This window comes from Mya arenaria, chromosome 2 (genome assembly GCF_026914265.1).
Source record: "Mya arenaria isolate MELC-2E11 chromosome 2, ASM2691426v1".
Classification (NCBI taxonomy): Eukaryota; Metazoa; Mollusca; class Bivalvia; order Myida; family Myidae; genus Mya; species Mya arenaria.
The window spans coordinates 28995440-29015559 of NC_069123.1; the positions used below are offsets into that span (position 1 = coordinate 28995440).

General features: G+C 33.0%; 1 pseudogene; it reads left to right on the plus strand.

Moving 5' to 3' along the window:
* Positions 1-310: 310 nt before the first annotated feature.
* Positions 311-18003, plus strand: LOC128214144 (nuclear pore complex protein Nup85-like; annotated as a pseudogene).
* Positions 18004-20120: the final 2117 nt, after the last annotated feature.

Below are 20120 nucleotides of genomic sequence, written 5' to 3' on the forward strand. Positions count from 1 at the left end.
TGTGTATGTGATGTAAATGTGTTTGTGTTCCAAGTTCGTTGTCGTTTGGGCCCTTGCCTTGTGCCCCTTAGCAAGGTTTAGTTTTGAATTTTCGACTGCTGGGCTTGTCCCTGTAGTTTTCATTGTATTATAAAAGATACTTATCTTTGGTATCAAAATCATCAGTTAATTTTGGAAAGGTTTCTTAGTCTTTATATATATATATATATATATATAAATAGGATATTTGTCATTTGTATCATAATGGTCAGTTCATTCGGTCTTGGATCATTTTTTAATTCTTTTCATGAAAGTATGCTTTACCTGTGACATGAATGGTAACCAGAGCAGGCTTTCATAAAACATTCGTTTTCTCATAATAATAATAAGATGTATATTACACAGGGCTGTGTAAATTAAATGTCCCGTAAAATGTCTGTAAGGGTTTAATTATTAGCTCCCACCTTAGGTTTTCCAAGTGTTTTTGTCGGGAGCCACAGGGCCAATACCATATATTCATTTGACTTAAAAATATTTTCAAATTACGCTCCTGTTCAGGAAATGTTTTTTTCTCCCATGGTAGATGAATTGTCTAGGGCCCTTTTAATTAGTTATTTTATAATAATTAGTATTTTTAGCTGTTCTGTAATGTTTCTTTTTTAAAGTTGAGATAGTGTGCTTTGTAAAAACTTTAAACTTTTGCCATAACTCTATAACTTTTAAGGATACTCAAGTATTCCATTAAAACTTGGTACATACGTTGCCAAAGACAAAACTCACATCTAAAGCAAGAACACTTACCCTGGCTGTGATAATTGTTATGCCCCTTTTTTACTGAACAAAAACAGACGAGCGCTTGGGTTTGTTCCACGGGGCTCTTGTTCATAATATGCCATGACTATACATACTGGTACAACATTTTGCTTTGAAAATTATGTAAGGCAGAAATGAGCCTTGGGTAACATTGTGTGAGAAAATAAATAATGATAGCCAGTTTTGCCATCTGTATTACGCCAAATTTTATTTGTAAACACACACCTCAGCAAAAAGAAAAGTTGAAGTGAGGCATATCATTATAATACAAATCTTTACATTTCAGAGAGCTGTGAAGATGGTGGCTCCAAGGCCGTGTTGGAAGAGCAGATGAAGATCTTTAACATGACTGAGCTCATATGGAGTCTTTGTGAGATACTGTGGATCGACCTCGCCTCTGGTGAGTTAGGGTCCAGATATAGTATCGAAGTTAGATACTCATTCCGAGCCTTTGTGAGATACTGAGAGTTGCTCTAGCACCTGGTGAGTTAGGGTCCAGACATAGTTTAGAAGTTAGACACTCATTCCAAGCCTTTGTGAGATACTGTTGATCAATCTCGCCCCAGGTTAGTTAGGGTAGAATATTAAGTGCCCAGATATAGTTGAAAAATTGGTTACTCATTTCGAACCTTGGTGAGATTCTGTGGATTGATCTCGCACCCAGTGAGTTTGGATCGAATATTGAGAATCCAGATAAGTTTAGACCTAAGTTACTCATTCCGAGCTTAATCGAGATTCTAGGGATTGATCTCACACCTTGTAAGTAAGGATGGATTGTTGGTAAAGTCTGATGTAGTTAAGATCATCAAAGATGTTAGTCTCTTTTTCCGATCTTTGCGAGGTTTTGAAGATTACCCTTGTTTCTGGAGTTCATAGAGAGCTTAAATATCAGATATGTTTTCTAAATCTTCGTGAGAGTATGCGCATGGATATCATCCCTGGTTAGTTTGGAGGGTTGTTGGTATTCCATATATAAGCAAGATGCTAGTTACCCATTCCGGATCTTTGTGATATTCTGTGGATTTATTTATCACCCTGTGAAAGTTAGGATAGATTGTAGGTAGTCCAGTTAGAAATTGAAATATCTCTGAATTACATAAAAAGAACAATATTCATTCTAAGCTGTTATGAGGTTTTGTAAATCAACCTTGTAGTTTCTGCCGACTGTTTGAATAGTCCACAAGTATCAGAATTTTATTAATATCGTTGTGAACTTGAGAACTCAGAACTGTGTGAGTCAAAATTGCAGACATTTTATAGTAAATTATTTATCTTTTTAGGAGGAGTTGTAATCTTTCAGCTGTTGGAATGGCTTCGCTGGCATTTTACCGAGGGCGAACAGCTTTTTGCTGAAATCACAAGAGATGAATTTCCTGAGCAGCATCGAGAAAACTGGGATTGTGTAAGTTTGTATTGTATTTGATTAAGTTCTTGATCATATTTTCATTGGATGTTTTATTATAAAATCCCATTAAACATGAATTGTTTTTTTTACAAAAAAATGTGGAAGAGGGTTTATTAATGTTGGATAACTATATAATCCCTTTTATTCAAGATATGTTTACCAAGTTTTAAAAATGCTTAAAGGAACAATTCTCCAGCCATCGGTGTAAAATGATTGTTACTCCAGAATATAAAGAAGGTGTTGTGCCTGTCTTGAACTGAGCCCTCAACTTATTTTTGATATGTCGGATTTAAAAAAATGACATAATATAGTTTTACCTGCGGTGTACCCGCGTGCGCACAGTTGCAATCCAGTACGTTGTCTGCTCAATAAATTTAGTCCCCTTTGTTCAATCATCATATAATTTGGTCAGAATGTGTATGGGCAAAATATCTTGGACCAGTTAGATAACCAGCCAATAACGCTTCAGTCATTGAGAGTTATCACCCTTAAATTATAGATAACCACAAATTGGTCTTGTCTGCGTAATAACTTTAGAGGCCTTTGTCCAATCACCACCAAATTTGGCTAGAATGGGTATTAGTATAATTTCTCTGACACGTTTGATAATCATTCATATTGCTGTAGTTACTCAAGAATTATTGCTGTTTTACCGGTAATTATAGAAATTACCTAAAATTGGTCTTGTCCCCTCAATAGCTTTAGAAGACTTTGTCCAATCACCACCAAATTAACTCAAAATGCGTATTGGCATAATAAATAGGAAATGTTTAGTCAGAATGTGTATATGCATAATGTCTTTGTCAGATTTGATGACCAGCCATGTGACCTCAGTCACACCAGAGTGATGTCCCTTGAATTGGCAAAACATGTATTTACAGTGTCCACTGTCTATTTTGAACCATTTATCGCCGAACTTGGTGTCCTCAAATTAGAAATTGGGACAGTTGGTGCTCTGGTTCTAAGTTAAAACTATGACCCTTTTTCAAAATCAACAACAGTATCACTTCATTTTCAGATTTACCGCCTTGTTCTTCAAGGCCAGCTGGATAAAGTTCGCATTTTTCTCTCCCACAATGCAGCTGTTCGCACGGATGCCTTCCAGAGCATGGACGAGGTCATTAGAAAAATGTCGATTTTCAATGTATGTATTCATGCAAGTATGAAAAACATATGTATCTGACAGGCTTTCAAGCGTGCCCTTGTTTTCCTACTTTTCCCTACATTTTTGTTTGGCTCCTACTTTTCCCTACCTTTTCTGAAAAAGTCCTACTATCCCTACTTTTTTGTAAATTAGTTTGAGAAATAATATAAAAGTTTAAACTAAATGCATTGTTTAAAATTATGTAAATGTTGATTTTAATAAAAAGCCATTTCTAGTATTTTTGTAGGTTTGATGCAGTTAGGTCTCCAGTGCTGCATGGGATTCTATGATGAGAATGAGTGGCGTATGTTGACAAGTCAGAGACACCATTTCCTGGTTCATCTCCTCATCCTGTGGCTTGAAGCGCTGGTTTCTAAGCAATGATAACTACATGTAAATTACAATTGATGAATAGGTTTAGTAGTCATTTATTTGCATCCAAAAATAGTAAGATGAAAGAGCCCTTCTATCCCTGCTGTTAGCTGTTTATAGCCCTATTTTACCCTACTTTTACAAATAATCCTCCTACTTTTATTCCTAATTTTTTGTTATTGTTCACTTGAAAGCCTGGTATCACTTAGAAGTGGTTACATAAAAGTTTCAGTGTTTACTGGTATTGTTTAAGATTACCAAGGACATTATTTACTAATTTCTTGAGTCTGAGTTTGCTCAAATTCTGAATTTAATATAGCAGGGCTTGTTAAAAAATTTGATGCTAAGCTATAGTATATGAATTCGGGCTTGCTCATCTAAAAGTCTAATTGCAATGATTGATGCTAAGGCTTACCTACCATAAATATACCCCATTATGAACTTTTCAAAATACATCAGTGACATATATATATATATTATGAACTTTTACAGATTTTTGTTTAACTGTACAACAGATTGGCACCAAAAAAAATAATTTCTGAAACAAATCTCAGGACAATTATTTAAAAGAATGTGTTACGCTTTGTAATCATTATTATAAAAAAAGTACCAAAATGTAAAAAACCTAACTCGGTAATGTCATGTGATAACAACGACTAGCCAATCATGCATAAGGAATTAATTCTACTAGGTATACCTACCCAGTTATCTTTTTCATGGCAATACGAAATAACTGCTAGTACATCTTAAATGTTATACATGTAACTCAGATCATCATACAACCGCCACTTCAAATATAAAACAGAAATAGGTATTCAATCAGAAGAATTGTAATGCGTTTGAAGAGAAACTGTCATATGTATTTACTGATGAACTTTATAATGAAATTGACTCTTTGCTTTAAAGCCAATTAACTGATATAGATACGCTAGTGTCTACTGTAACTGATTTGATAAAGGAATGCAGTCAGACTTGTTTAAAGACATTTAAAAGTACACAACAGAAAAGTAGTAATTGGTTTAATAATACATGTAAAACATTAAAGTATAAGACGCAGCGGGCACTGAGAATGTTTCGTCGTGATAGAACAAATGTCAACTTATCAGCCTATTTAATAGCGAAAAACGAGTAAAGGGAATATTGTAAAACTGAAAAGGACAATTTTAATAGTAATGTACTGATAAATCTTGAAAATAGCTGCTCTGATGGTCAGACATTTTGGCAAAAATTTAAACGTCTTGTTAATAAACAATCCAGAAGAGAAAATATATCTATCGATCAATTGAAAGATCATTTTGAAGGTCTCTTTCAGAGTTTGACTCTCGAAGATAGTGAATTACCATATCCAGATGATGTATATACAGGTGAATTAACGGATGCACTTTTTAATGACTCTATCACGGACGATGAAATTATAGCCGTTATTAAAGATATGAAAAAGGGTAAAAGTGGAGGTAGCGATGAATTAGTACCAGAATGTTTTATATATAGCCTGAATTACTTACTGCCTGTTTTGCGAAAATTATTCAATCGAATATTTTCTACTGGAACATACCCAAGTCAATAGCGTGAGACAATTATTATTCCATTATACAAAAAAGGTGATCCTGATGTAACTGACAATTATCGAGGCATCTCATTGTTGAATGTTATGGGCAAAATATACACTGGCATTATAAATAGGCGCCTTACATTTTTCATTAATATATTTAATAGGCTAAGTGAAAATCAATCAGGTTTCAGAGAAGGATACCGGACTGTCGACAATGCATTTATATTGCATTCTCTTGTTAATAAACAATTATCTACACGTGGTAAAAAGTTATACGTGGCCTATGTGGACTTCCAAAAAGCATTTGATGTTGTAAACAGAGTCAAGTTATTTAATGTCATGTCGACCAACGGTATACATGGAAAACTTTATTCCTCATTTCGAGCTATGTATTTGTCAGTGAAGGGGAGGGTTCGTGCAAATCATGGAACATTGTCTGAATGTTTTAACTGCCCTCTTGGTTTAAGGCAAGGATGTATAGCGTCACCTGTTTTATTCATTCTCTTCATAAATAAATTTATCAAGCTTATTGAACCTCCGGCATTTAATGGTATACAGCTATTTCCAGACACTACCCAGATAAACTCTGTGTTCTTTGCAGATGACTTGGCTTTGCTTGCTGACACTCCGTGTGTTACAATTAAAATACAAACACCTTAGTTGTACAATTAAAATCTCTTAAGTATTGGTAAATGTATTATAATTATATTCCTGGCATCTAAATACGTAATTAACAGATATATAATAATTAATTATTGATAAGACTTGGTTGATTCACATAGTCAATTCTAATAACTTTTATTTGACAGTTCTAACATTATTTATTTATTTTTGAACCATGTTTATTATCAACTATTATTTGGTTGCATGTAATATTTGTGTAAAGCTGTATCTTAGAAGTTTGAATATTAACATTGTCATAACCCTTTTCCACTCATTGTGTACATATATGTATCTGTATAATATGTTGTCTTGGGCTGGAGGCCTTTATCAATTAAATAAATTGAATTGAATTGAATTGCTAAAGTAAAATAAATTGTAAACTATGTGGTACTTCAGTTTAATAGTAAGTTTCAATGCGTTGTACACATAAATACCAAGTTTATGACAGTTTTCGACAATTTTCTTTTTTTCTTGCAAATTGATCATCTGGTGCACAGTTGCTTTAAAGCGACACTCTTATTCAAAATCCAAACCTACACATGTATAACAAACATCAATTGTGAATGATAAACCCTTAACTTCTTAATAAATATTGCATTGATGGAAAATATAAATTACTGATAACAAGATTGTAATCATGTATTTTATAGAAGAAAGTGCAAAAATATTAAATGATTGGTGAATGCTGAAATATTTACTATGGTCTACTACAGTCTTAGTAGGAAGAAATAACTTGTTAAATGTTCATTTCTTTCAAATTAAACTCAGTATCTTTCATAAAATAAATTGTTTTAGACATGTATTCATCCTTTTTGTAATACTAAAACAATATCATGGAGTGTGGTAAATATTATCTAGGAGTAAGAGTGCATCTTTAAAGCTGCACTGTCACAGATTGAACAATTTTTTTTTTTATTTTTTATCTTGGAACGAGCCGACTTTTGTGAAAATCCATGGAAACCAGTTATATAAGATTTATGACAAAAATTAGATCGCAGATTTTTATAATCAAGTGCAAAAATTGATGTTATATGCATTTTAAGCAATGAAATATTAATTTTCGAACAGAAATATTGAAATATATGATCTAATTTTTTTGTCAGCAATCTTATATCACTGGTTTGCAGAAACCTACGCAAAAATTTGTCCTTTCCAAGACAAAACATAAAAAAGTTGTAAAAACGGTAAATGTGTGAGAGTGCAGCTTTAACAATTTATACTGCATTCAAAAAGAGATCTTATGAAGAATTGTAACTTTCATTTCCTAATCCTGGAAAAGTAATGTTGAAATCCATGTTAGCATTTCGCATGGCATTCTCCAGAACAGATTTTTTCAATTGGAAAAGTTCACGTTGTTGAGCTATTTTTAAATCTAAAAGTTGAATCCCCTTTTTTGCTCGACAAACTTCAAGGCCATGAAGCTCCTCGGTCAGCTCAATCCTATCCATGCACTTCCTACGACCTATGAAGAAATTGCATATTTTTGTTTTTAAGTTGATACATTTATAATGTACACAACAAAAATGCAAATATTCCTTAGCCTGGATTATAATGAAAGCAAATTTACTCTAAAAACATGCATATATTGCTGTTGATGATTTTAAAATAAAATAAGGCATTACCGTAAGACCACCAATTTTGAAAACAAATATATCTTTCAAATGCAAAAAGGCAGTTTACAACTGAAATTAATATGTTTTCTTTTTAAACCAAATTTCATCTGCACCTATTATGCCATTTATTCTTTCTTGTATGTGTTTAATATTTATGATTTGACTGATATATATCTTATGTTCCTGATTTTGTGTTAAAATATACGAATATACCGTTGAAAATGTACTCATAGAAACATATCAAAACAATGAGTTATACAAATGGTTTACGTTTCTTTGTATTTGTCTGCATCACTCTGGATTCATCTGGGTGTGCATGGGACACACTTGGATGTTCAATGGCCTGAACTGACGCTGTTTCTTGATGTCCGCTGATGTGCTTATTCTCTGTCACTGAAATGTTCATGCTAAGTTACAGTGATGTATAAGAAAATGTGTAAAACTTACTCTCATATTAGATTATGAAAAGTAATTGGACAGAACATAGAGTACCGAGCAGTACCACTTGTGTAGACATTGACAATTTTGACCACTTTCGTACTTTAGAAAACATTCTAACCCCCTTTAGAATGTTATACTACATCTCAACTGGAGGCAATGGTAACATACTATAAAAAAAACATGTACTGTGTACAAAAACTAAACATCACTTCAATTGATATCATTCTACATGTAGAAATTGAAGATGAGCAATCTGAAATGAGAGGAGAAGGTAACTAACAAGAGCTGTCATAAGACTCGACTACGCCGCTTTGACTTAGAAGTGAATACAATAACGATCTTTTTTTTTGTAACAGTGACCTTGATTCTAAGGGCCCCAAACACAATCCTATGGAAGTCATCCATAAACTCTTCCTACATTTCAAGTTTAGTCACAGTATGTCAACAACTACTGAAACAGTTATCTATTTTTAGAAACAGTGACCTTGACCCTGTGGGGCCAAAAGGCAATCCATAAACGCTCTGCATACACTTGTCCTATATACCAAATTTGGTCACACTATGTCAACCCTGACTTGAGTTATTCGGTACAAACCATATTTCTATTTTTAGCAACAATGACCTTGACCTAGACAATTACTCTCAGGACCCAAAACACAATCTCAGGAAAGGTCTCTATAAACTCTTCCTATATACCAAGTTTGGTCACAATATGTAGACCCTTACTTAAGTTATTCAATACCAACCCTTTTTCTATTAATAATATTAAGTCAATTGAAGGAAGGATATTAGACTTATAAGTGAAAATCCCTAAATCCCAAAATTTACCCTTAAACGTTAACCAGACGCCGATGCCGACGCTGGGGCGAGTAGTATAGCCCTCCTTGTTCTTTAACATTGATTATAAGAAAGGTGCCCTCAAGAACAATCCTGACTAGGTGCCCTCAAGAACAATCCTGACTAGGTGCCCTCAAGAACAATCCTGACTATCATTTATCAAGACAAACTGAACTTTAATATAAAAGGCCTCATAAAAGTAGATTATAAGACTCTTACTTGGTGCTTGTTGTACAACCAAATCTGCAACACTGGCAGCATCTTCCACAGGTTCTCTCACTGAAAATAAGATTTGTTTCCCTACTAATGGTTCTTATAGCTACAAAACATCATGCAAGACAGTGTAAACTAGATTGTGCCATGTTAAATATTTTTTTACATTGTTTCAAATATATCATTTTACTTCCATTATGGGAATTATTATGTTAAAAGGTAACATCTATGATTGAAGCAGTTGCACATTATCATTATTTTATCAGTATAAAAAATGGCTGAAGCATATAATTCAATTAACTGATACTTTCAGCAATTCTTCAAAGAGGTACCTCCAGATTCTATCCCGCCTGTGATCCCTATGAGTTTGGGCTTGTCCTTGAGAAATTCAAGGACACTTTCCTCTGCCAGTGTAATCTTGCCAACTAGACCGCCACCGGTGGCCATGTTTTCGTTATACTTTTTCTTGGCTAAAAGAATAATGGATTCTTTATACTGATGTTTAAATACATAAATAATTGATTGTAAAGCTTTATTGAATTCCCACCATGATCTAATTCAAAGATTTTTACTCTAAGACTTTGCACATATGAAGTGTTTTGATTAGATAATAATGTATTATTAATTATGAAAATCTGTACTCTACTTTTCACATTCTGGAACAAATTATCAAAGCTGTCACTTTAAAAAGATTTTTTTGTACATATTTAGACTAAGAATATTTTCTGACCATTTCACACTTAAAAGGTTGGAAAGAACTTTTTTGAACTATGTGACTTGTTCAACAGCGTCAAGACATTTTACATACATACACTTTACCGTTCCAGCAACTGTATCGCGGAAACTCTGTCTCTGAATTTGACATGAAATGGCGTCACTGGCGGAATGATTGTGAACGTCGTCTCGAATCTGGGGAATTCTCCACTAGTACAAATCTTGATATAATGGCGAGGGTCATTCGGAGCTCCTCGGCCATTATTTTCAAAAACAACCTCGGATGTATTTGGACGGTTTACATACTCAAAAAGTGGTACGTTTAAGTCCGCTGCAGATAGATCGCGTAGTGATCTCATTTAGCAGTAAAACTTTATGACTTAACTCTTGGGAATCTTAATTATGTTTGCAATAAAACACTTCACTGACAATCAATTTAAACTGAGATCAATAAATACAACTCTTAAACACTACATTTAATTAAGGATATTATTCAAAAATATACGAACTACTTCAACTGATGTACCGGCATACATCCGAGGTTGTTTTCGATAAAATGGCCGAGGAGTTCCGAATGGGCGAGGGTAGGCAATTTGAGCATTTCTTAAGACGTTATAACTGCATGACTTGTGAGCTTGTAACATTACATTAGCTGTAAATTATCTGGTGCATGTAAATGTCGAGAATTAATTGAATGATTCGAATCAACTGGACCAAAAATCCTGAAGTATTATTTCCATTTATTTTTATTTTTGTTGTTTTTTAAGATTCATTTTGTGTGTTTCAGAATTAATTTAATAACAACCTCTAATAAAGAAATCGAGTTTTTAAGATTAGACAATTTCAAAAGGATGGCCTAATGATATTTCTTTATTCAAATATATGATGTGAACAGAGTGCTTTTTCCCATGTAAAAGGTGCTATCTCACTTTATTATCTGATATGATGTGGATTTGCTCATGTAAAAAAGTAATCTTACTTTATTCCCACATATAATGATGCAATCTGCCCATGTAAAGATGCTTTCTCACTTTATTCACATATGATGTGCAGTTGCCCATATAAAGGACAACTCTCTCGTTATGCAAAGATGCTATGTTGGGAAGAGGGTGTATTTCCTCATATCAAGGATCATCTCACTTTATTCACAAATGTTCTAACAGACTATGTGGAGAAGAGATCGCATTTGCCCATATTAAGGACCTATCTCACTTAATTCACAGATACTATGCGGGGAAGAAAGTGTATTTGCCCATATTAAGGACCTCTGCGAGACATGGTACCACATGCTGGTCTCCAAGATGTTGTACCAGCGACCTTCAGTCAAATCTGTGGTGCTTCACTACTATACTCAGGTATATTTTAAATGTTTTCTGAAATTTAACCAATGTAAGATATAAATAAGTTCAAACATGTAGTATATATATTTATACAATAACAAAAGTCATATTTTACAAGCAACACAAATTAAAGATGAAAATATTACACTATTTAATAATGAATCTTCAGGCAAGTATGGATGAGTTTCGGGGTAACGGTCGAATGAGTGAGATGGACAGTATTCTTCTGTCAACGCTCGAGTTTGACGTGCATCAGGTCATTAAGGATTGAAGGTAGGATCGAAGCTTAGATATTGTTAACTTACCAAGTAAAACAGGTGTTTGTTGCGCTTTCGTGTCCCAGAGGAGGAAATATCACAACAGTTCTTTTAACTTTTAGTTAATACAAATTTAACCTAAAACACAAAAGAATGGATTTTATTATATGCTTTCTGGTGGAATATAGAGACAAATCAGTGAAATGAAATTGATATTTTCACTGTTTAGAAATAAGAGCCCGCTCTCAGTTTCAAATCAAACGTCAGCGCGCATATGGCTGGGACACAATTTTAACAACTTTATTTTCGAAATGACGTTATGTGCGCAAACAAATGGGTGCATTTTTCTAAAAAGTGTTATTAAATGACTTTTAATTCCATTTTCAGGCATATAATAAAAAGAAAACAATGTTTGCTTCAGTGTAAGATAGCTTAATATTTGCCTTGTGAACTCCACAAGTGAATATTTCAGTCCTAGCTAAGCCATTCGTGATATTTAAGGGGCTCACTTGGTGAAATATATTAGGATCATACACTGAAACAAATGATTATCCTCTATTATTTATATACATATAGGTAAAATTTAAAGTTTTGAATCATATTTGTGTCAGCATTTTTGGCTTCTTAATCCAAATATTATTCAGAAGACAAAATTGGCATTGTTTTATTATATTGTTGTATTTATTTCAGTGCTGTGTTGTATTTATTACAGTGCTGTGTTATACATATATATATTATTTCAGTGCTGTGTTGTATTTATTACAGTGCTGTGTTATACATATATATATATATATATATATATATATATATATATATATATATATATATATATCAGTGCTGTGTTATATATATTTCAGTACTGTGTTTGTATATATTTCAGTACTGTGTTTGTATATATTTTAGTACTGTGTTTATATATATTTTAGTGCAGTGATGTATATATTTCAGTACTATGATTGTATATATTTCAGTACTGTGTTTGTATATATTTCAGTACTGTATTTGTATATATTTTAGTGCTGTGATGTATATATTTCAGAACTGTGTTTGTATATATTTCAATACTGTGTTTGTATATATTTTAGTACTGTGTTTGTATTTATTTCAGTACTGTATTTGTATATATTTTAGTGCTGTGATGTATATATTTCAGTACTGTGTTTGTATATATTTCAGTACTGTATTTGTATATATTTTAGTGCTGTGATGTATATATTTCAGAACTGTGTTTGTATATATTTCAGTACTGTGTTTGTATATATTTTAGTGCTGTGATGTATATATTTCAGTACTGTGTTTGTATATATTTCAGTACTGTGTTTGTATTTATTTCAGTGCTGTGATGTATATATTTCAGTACTATGATTGTATATATTTCAGTACTGTGTTTGTATTTATTTCAGTACTGTATTTGTATATATTTTAGTGCTGTGATGTATATATTTCAGAACTGTGTTTATATATATTTCAGTCTGTGTTTGTATATATTTCAGTGCTGTCTTTGTATATATTTCAGTACTGTGATTGTATATATTTCAGTGTTGTCTTTGTATATATTTTAGTACTGTGTTTGTATATATTTTAGTGCTGTGTTATATATATTATAGTGCTGTATTGTTTATATTTCAGTGCTGTCTTTGTATCTATTCAGTACTGTATTTGTCTGTATTTAAGTGCTGTGTTGAGCGGCTGGTGGTTTGTGTCACATCTGACAGACATACTTCATCATTGTGGCCAACTGGAGTCACACAGGCTGGAGTAAGTGTAATTTGTAAGGTGTAAAAGTAATTTGAATGCAGTAAGAGTAATTTGGATGGAAAAAGTGTAACCTTAATGAATTTTGTATGGAGCAAATGTAATTTGTATGGAGTATTTAAGTATGTGTAATTTGTATAGAGTCTTTTTAAGTAAGTGTAATTTTGAATAAAGTTTTTTAAGAAAGTGTAATTTGTATGCAGGAGTTTTAGTAAGTGTAATTTGTGGTGAGTTTTTAAGTTTAATTTGTATGGAGTGTTTTGAGTAAGTGTAATTTGTAATGAGTTTTTTTTAAGTAAGTGTTGTTTGTATGGAGTGTTTTTAAGTAAGTGTAATTTGTATGGAATATTTTGAGTGACTGTATTTTGAAAGAAACCTTGGCTGTTTATTATATTACAAGTTGTTATATGCAGCCAATTTTGAAAATCACTCTCTAATTAGTTGTTTTGTTTACTTACACAGGTTTGGCCACAATCTACGGGAGTACCTGCTGTTGGATTACGCAACCAGTCTCATGTCCCACTGTAGTCTGTGGCAAATGGGCGTCGACTACCTAGACCAATGCCATGACACTGGGATGTATGTCCATGTTTGTCAATCAAATGACATTGGCTTTCATAAGCTTTCTTTGTTGTAAAACTTTAATTTAGATTTAAGAAAATATATTCCAGTACAAATGATATCAAAACATTTGATCTTATTCTAAACCATTCAGTTTTTTCTTTGTTGTCCTAGCTTTTCCACTTTCCTCTTTCTTTAGACATTACCTTGGGCGTATTTGTTTAAGCTATTACATTTCCCTCTTTTTTTAGACACTACCTTGAGCAGTTTATTGACAACATGCCAATCGAGACTGAGAGGAAGGCCCACAAACTCTTGAATATCTGTGAAAAGAGGAACATGCCTGAACAAAGTAGGTAGACGTTTTGTGGAGTCAGCTATAAAAGGCACTTCTATGTGTGGATCAAAAATGAAAGTTGCTAATCTGTGTAAATTACTTAATACCTTCCTCTTGTTTATTGACTACAAACGAATTACAAGCTGATTTACCAAATAAAAACATGCATATTTTCGTTCTTTTTAGTGCGAATGTTCATTGAAATGTGAAAACAAAGATGCATATACCAAATTATGGAAAGAACAGTTTTAAACATTTCAAAAATGCTTACAACATTTGTCGGAGCAAAATGATGAGATTTGTAAATTTTTCGTGAAAAAGTAATGTTTTTGAAATTGTAAATTGGGTTAAATTATGCTGCATTTTAGGTAGAGAAGAAAACAGCCCACTTATGATAACAAAGGGATTTTTCAGATCTGCATAACTCTCCGTTTATACTATGCTTCAGTTAAAATGCACCTGACTGTAATATTATGAGATTCCTATTCCCCTTTAAACTTTATTTTTCAGTTAAAAGCATCTGTAAGGTGATGGGAATGAGGTGTTTGAAAAACGAGAGATTCGAGGCGGCTTTGTCATGGTTCCTTCGCTCAAAGGTAATTTATTTGAAGTATTAATATCACAGGTCACGGGATTTTAAGTTTCAACTTAATTTGTTTTACAACGATTGTGGAGAAAGTTATAATAACTTATACTTAGTCCTCCGGTTGGCATGATGTTGTGCGTTGGCATGATGTTGTGCGAGAGTGTGGTCTTTTGTTGGGGAAACCGGACGAACCTGGAGAAAAGCACTTGGCCGGCTTGGTGACCACCAACCAAACTCACATGAACCCAGGTCGCCTTGGTGAAAAGTGGGTGCGCTAACAGGTCAAGAGAGTTAAGCATATATTCTATTTGTATAGGTGCCCGACTCTCATTGTAAATCTCTTGGCTTCAGTCTCTTTAGACACACTCTTCTACAAGGCCTCTTAAAATGAACCTTGTTATAGTTTCTACCTGGAACATTGACTTGAGCATGGTTCTATAAATTGTCAGCATTTGTCTCAATCAGGTGTAATTAAACTAGAATTCCAAGAAAAAAGTATTTGCAGTAACAATTCTAAGCAATCATATATATTTATATTCTTAAATGACATTCTTATTTTATACAGTCATATAGATGCATATATATATATATGTAGATGGTATAAACTGCCCTGTATTATGTGTTTCGTGTCTTACCGGATGTGGCTTTTGCAACATTGATAGCAGAAAAGTAAGTTTAACAATACAAATGAAATTCTAGAGAAAGGTAGTTTCAAAACATTCTTGCAAGCATTTAGTTCATTTATTGTATTTGTCAGACATCGTAGATAAAATATGAAACTAAGTTTAGTTAATATGAAAGAATTAGTTATGGTATTGTCATAAAACAACTATGCAAATTGAATCTTGCTGTTACATGGATCTAAGTGCGATTGTTTGCATTCGTATAACTTCAGTTTGATTATAATATAGTTATTTCCCTTGACTAAAACATGGATACTTAGAATACTCTTGTTTCTTCCGTGGTTTTATCAAATTCAGAAACCATAAACTAAGAATTTATTGACATGTGTTTGGTTGTGATGATATGTTTATTAAACAAACATTCATTTTCCAGATTTTTATCAGAATACAATGAGCATGGAGAGTTCTCCAACTTGCTCGACAACCTGGGTTCTAGTATGCTGATAAGCCATCGCCTTACATTCCTTGCAAAATATCGGAAATACCACAGACTGTACGAGGAACGGGAATTGTACGCAGCTGGTTCCCTGCTTCTTTCATTATTGACTTCACGATTGCCGCCGAGGGAGTGAGTAGTTATAGTAATATTTCATTACAATATGATCTTACTCTCACAGATTGACCTATTTGACATTTTTTGTCTCAGAATCAGTTGATTTTGGCTCAGTCATATAAAATAAATAATAATATAACAGATCTTAATTGTTTGGAACACTGTTGAAACTTTCATTTTTCTTAAAAGGTTAGTAACGCTTTTGGCCATAATATATCAATTTTTGAGCGTAAATTTTAAAAACTGCGATCCAATCTTTAATCAGTAGTTTTCAGACATTTGCGAACAATTTGGCTCATTCCAAGACAAGAAAATAAAAAGTTGTCAAAACGGTCAATCTGTTAGAGTGCAGCCTTAATTGCTAATTTTGATATGGAGTTAAGTATGGTAAATGAAAAGAAGCCTGGCTGTTCTACTAATATTGGATGATATGAATGAGAATTTACCTGACGGCTGAATCAAATATTCATAACTGTTAAACAAATGGAGAAAAAACCTAATCAGGTGATTACCACTATCAAACAAATGCACATGTAATATGATTCAATATACTTATGTACCACTGTTTGCAAATTAAGTTAGCAACATGTGCCGGTCAGTCAGTTTAACAAAGCACAATCGCAATACCTTTTTACATTGAAGAGATGTTCAATTTGTACCGCCCAAACGTTGTTTTGGACAGTCAGTTCCAACTATTCAATGAATTTCGTTTGTCACCGCCTCCTTCTAGCAATATTAATTCAAAGCTTGAATTTATTTGTCTGTTTGAAATAAAACTAACAGAAACAGTGTATGCATATATGCTTTGTGGGGTAACGAGTCCACCTCTTCAGTGGTCAGATCCAACTGATTCGTAACAGTGTTGCATTTTAATGGTAGTAAGTTAATGCCACATACAAATGTACATATGTTTTTTTTCTTCAGATTTTGGATCACATTACTTAAGGTGGCTAAAGAGGTTTATAATGGTTTCTTAATGGTCTATTCATCAATAGTGTTGTCATAGCCATGGTGTCGTAACCTTTTCTTATGACTTTGTGGGTGTTGGCAGTCTGTTGGCAAAACATAAAACAGTTGTCAAAGTGTTCAATCTGTGAGAGTGCAGCTTTAAAACAAATACTAGATAAAGTTGGACTTTTGACATGTGCAGTCGAAAACATTCACTTTTTTAAACTCAATTTCATCAAGCTCAGAAACTGTTCAAGATCGGTAAATATTAACTATGGAATAATACAAAAACTCCCTTTTTCAATCATTCTTGATATATCTGTAATGTTTTGCCATAAATTTGAAAAATAAATTAGTAATACATGCAGAATCTTTTTTATTGTCTTAATTGTTATGAAATTAGTTTAGAATTAATCAATTTATTTGGTTAAATTTAGATTTATGACATACAAAACGACTTTGTTGTAATTTCACCTTAATTTGATAATTGAAGACTAAAGCATATTGGATCATTTTAATATTTAATAAAGATAAATTATATCTGTATATAAACTAATGACATGTATGTTTGTTTGTTACTACAGTGTAACTACGGGAGGAAGGAGACGTTTGAGTTGATGCATTGTTTGGAAGAGCTAACAAAGGACAGACAATTCCTCGCTCCAGACAATGAGAAAGAGGTTTAATAGTCATATGTATAGCAATTCCCACCATCAATGCTAAGAAAGAAAGAAGTTCGAAATAAATTATTCAAGTCTTGAGTCTTACCTCAGACATGAGGATATTCGTAATCACGGTCCCGGCCTCAGTGTATTTGAGTTTGGTGGATCATTACTAAGCCTGACAAGTTGGTTTCCTCAGGGTACTCTGATTTTTCTCACAGAAGAAAAGCACCATGCAAATGAGAGTGATAAATTGATTGTGGAAAAGAGATCGACCTAAATTTTTTCTTGAAAGTCATTGCTGAGAAAGATTATGTAAAGATGTCTCCATAAACAAATTCTGGCAGATGTTATGGACAAAACATAATTGCTCAACTGTTATATTGGTAAAAAAAGGGAGAAAGAAGTACATATATGCTATTCATTAATATTATTGCGTTCAAATGTTGACTTATTCCTTTATCTGTTTTCAGGACATCTCTGACTTGAGGGAAACAATCGACTTGCTAAATTTAGCCTTGACAAGAAACTTGGCTCGATCTATTGTCATAGAAGGAGTAATTAAACCAACTTAGCCACGTTAACGTGGGTCATAAAGCTGCAAAATAAAATATTTGTCCAGATAAAAGAGATTGTAAGATGATGCAGGACTTTGAAAGTTGTGAACCTTTGCTGCGAATTTTTCGCAGCCAGAGACAAGTTTATGATTGTTTTGAAAATGTTGTACTAGTGAATCAAGATGGCTCAATGTCATGATTTACAGAAATTCATGCCCTAAAAATAAATCACTGACATTGCAGCGACTGGACTTTTAAGAAGAAATCTCTCTTTAATTGAGATACATCAGTGATTGATATGCTGAAAGTAAATTGAAACATTAAAAAGACTTGGATGCAGAAAGTTGTTTTTGTTCCCAAGTCCCGACTTACACTTTTTGGCACTCTACCGTATTTGTGTTCTAGCCAGCCGTCATTTTTTGCAGCTGTTACCGGTAATTTTATAACTAGTTTTGGCATTAACTTTCGGCAGGTTCTTGTATGGTGAAAACAAGTAAATGTACACATGAAGTTAATTCATTGTGTTAATACCATTTTCAATATGACTTATAAATATGTGAAAATAAGAATAAAAGTATCAAAACTATTGTAACTTGTACTTATTTTAAAACATATATTTACTTATTCTGATTAACCTCTGTGAATCCCTCGATAGTTTTAAAAATCCCTTACGCCCTATTTTGCCTTCTCAACAATGTTGCAGATTTGGAAAAAATGAATGCAGACCATTAATGTCCTTGACTTACTTATATAGTAGAATTTGCTTGCATATTAACTTATTATCTTAAATCTTAACCATTGCTAGATACAATTTGTATAGTTGGACTATTTCTCACTCACTTGGCTAGCTATTGAATATGCATATTACATACATGATGTTTAAACTATTTAGTGTCATTTTTTACATCTAAGTTTTTGTAAGGCTTACCTCCCACAAGAAAGACACACCCTCCTCCCATCTCCTACACAGAATACATAAACGTTTTGGCTGATAGCCAAATACAATATTTGATCATGCAGAGCATGACATTGGGGAGATAAATTCAGTAAACTCAAAATAAGACATCATGGCTGGTATTCAATAGTGGTCTTAACTAAATCTAAGAAAGATGTAGCTAATCGGATTACTTGTTAATAATTACTGACCAATAGAATGAACGAAGTCAATTATTTACATATAAACTACTTACCTTCTTTCAGATATGATAACCAACCTTACATTTCCGAAATTAAACTTACCTTTTTGGCAATATACATTTCTGTGTATGGTCAATTCTACCAGTTAATTCTACTATCACTCAGGATAGCAATTAAGGGCATGACCATCTAGGCCCTCTTGTTTATTGTTGTTGTTTGTAAAAAAATATATATATTCAAAGTGTATTGGAAATTGCAATTAAGTACATCTTGTAGCGAAAGAAATCCGAACCGCGAATCTCCTTTAAAAGACATAGCCTGCACATCTCTATTGGCATAGCTTTGCCCCTGTAAGATGCTACTCGGGGACTTTAATAGTTTGGCTTTGATGATACATATAGGCATTAATATCAGCAAGCCAAAAAGGCTACCTCCCTGCTTTGGATAAATTTTCATCAAACATGTATTATATATTTTCTGCTGCTAGCGATAGGTGTTTGTGTGGTGGCCTGTCTTCAATCCGCACTGTAGTCAATACTTTACAATCCTTCGAGATCAATGTAGGGTCGGTATGAAATGTATACAACAAAGAAATTGAGTAACGCATACAATAAACAGAACAGAACAGAACAGAACCATTTTCAATATGACTTATAAATATGTGAAAAATAAGAATAAAAGTATCAAAACTATTGTAACTTGTACTTATTTTAAAACATATATTTACTTATTCTGATTAACCTCTGTGAATCCCTCGATAGTTTTGAAAATCCCTAACGCCCTATTTTGCCTTCTCAACAATGTTGCAGATTTGGAAAAAATGAATGCAGACCATTAATGTCCTTGACTTACTTATACAGTAGAATTTGCTTGCATATTAACTTATTATCTTAAATCTTAACCATTGCTAGATACAATTTGTATAGTTGGACTATTTCTCACTCACTTGGCTAGCTATTGAATATGCATATTACACACACGATGTTTAAACTATTTAG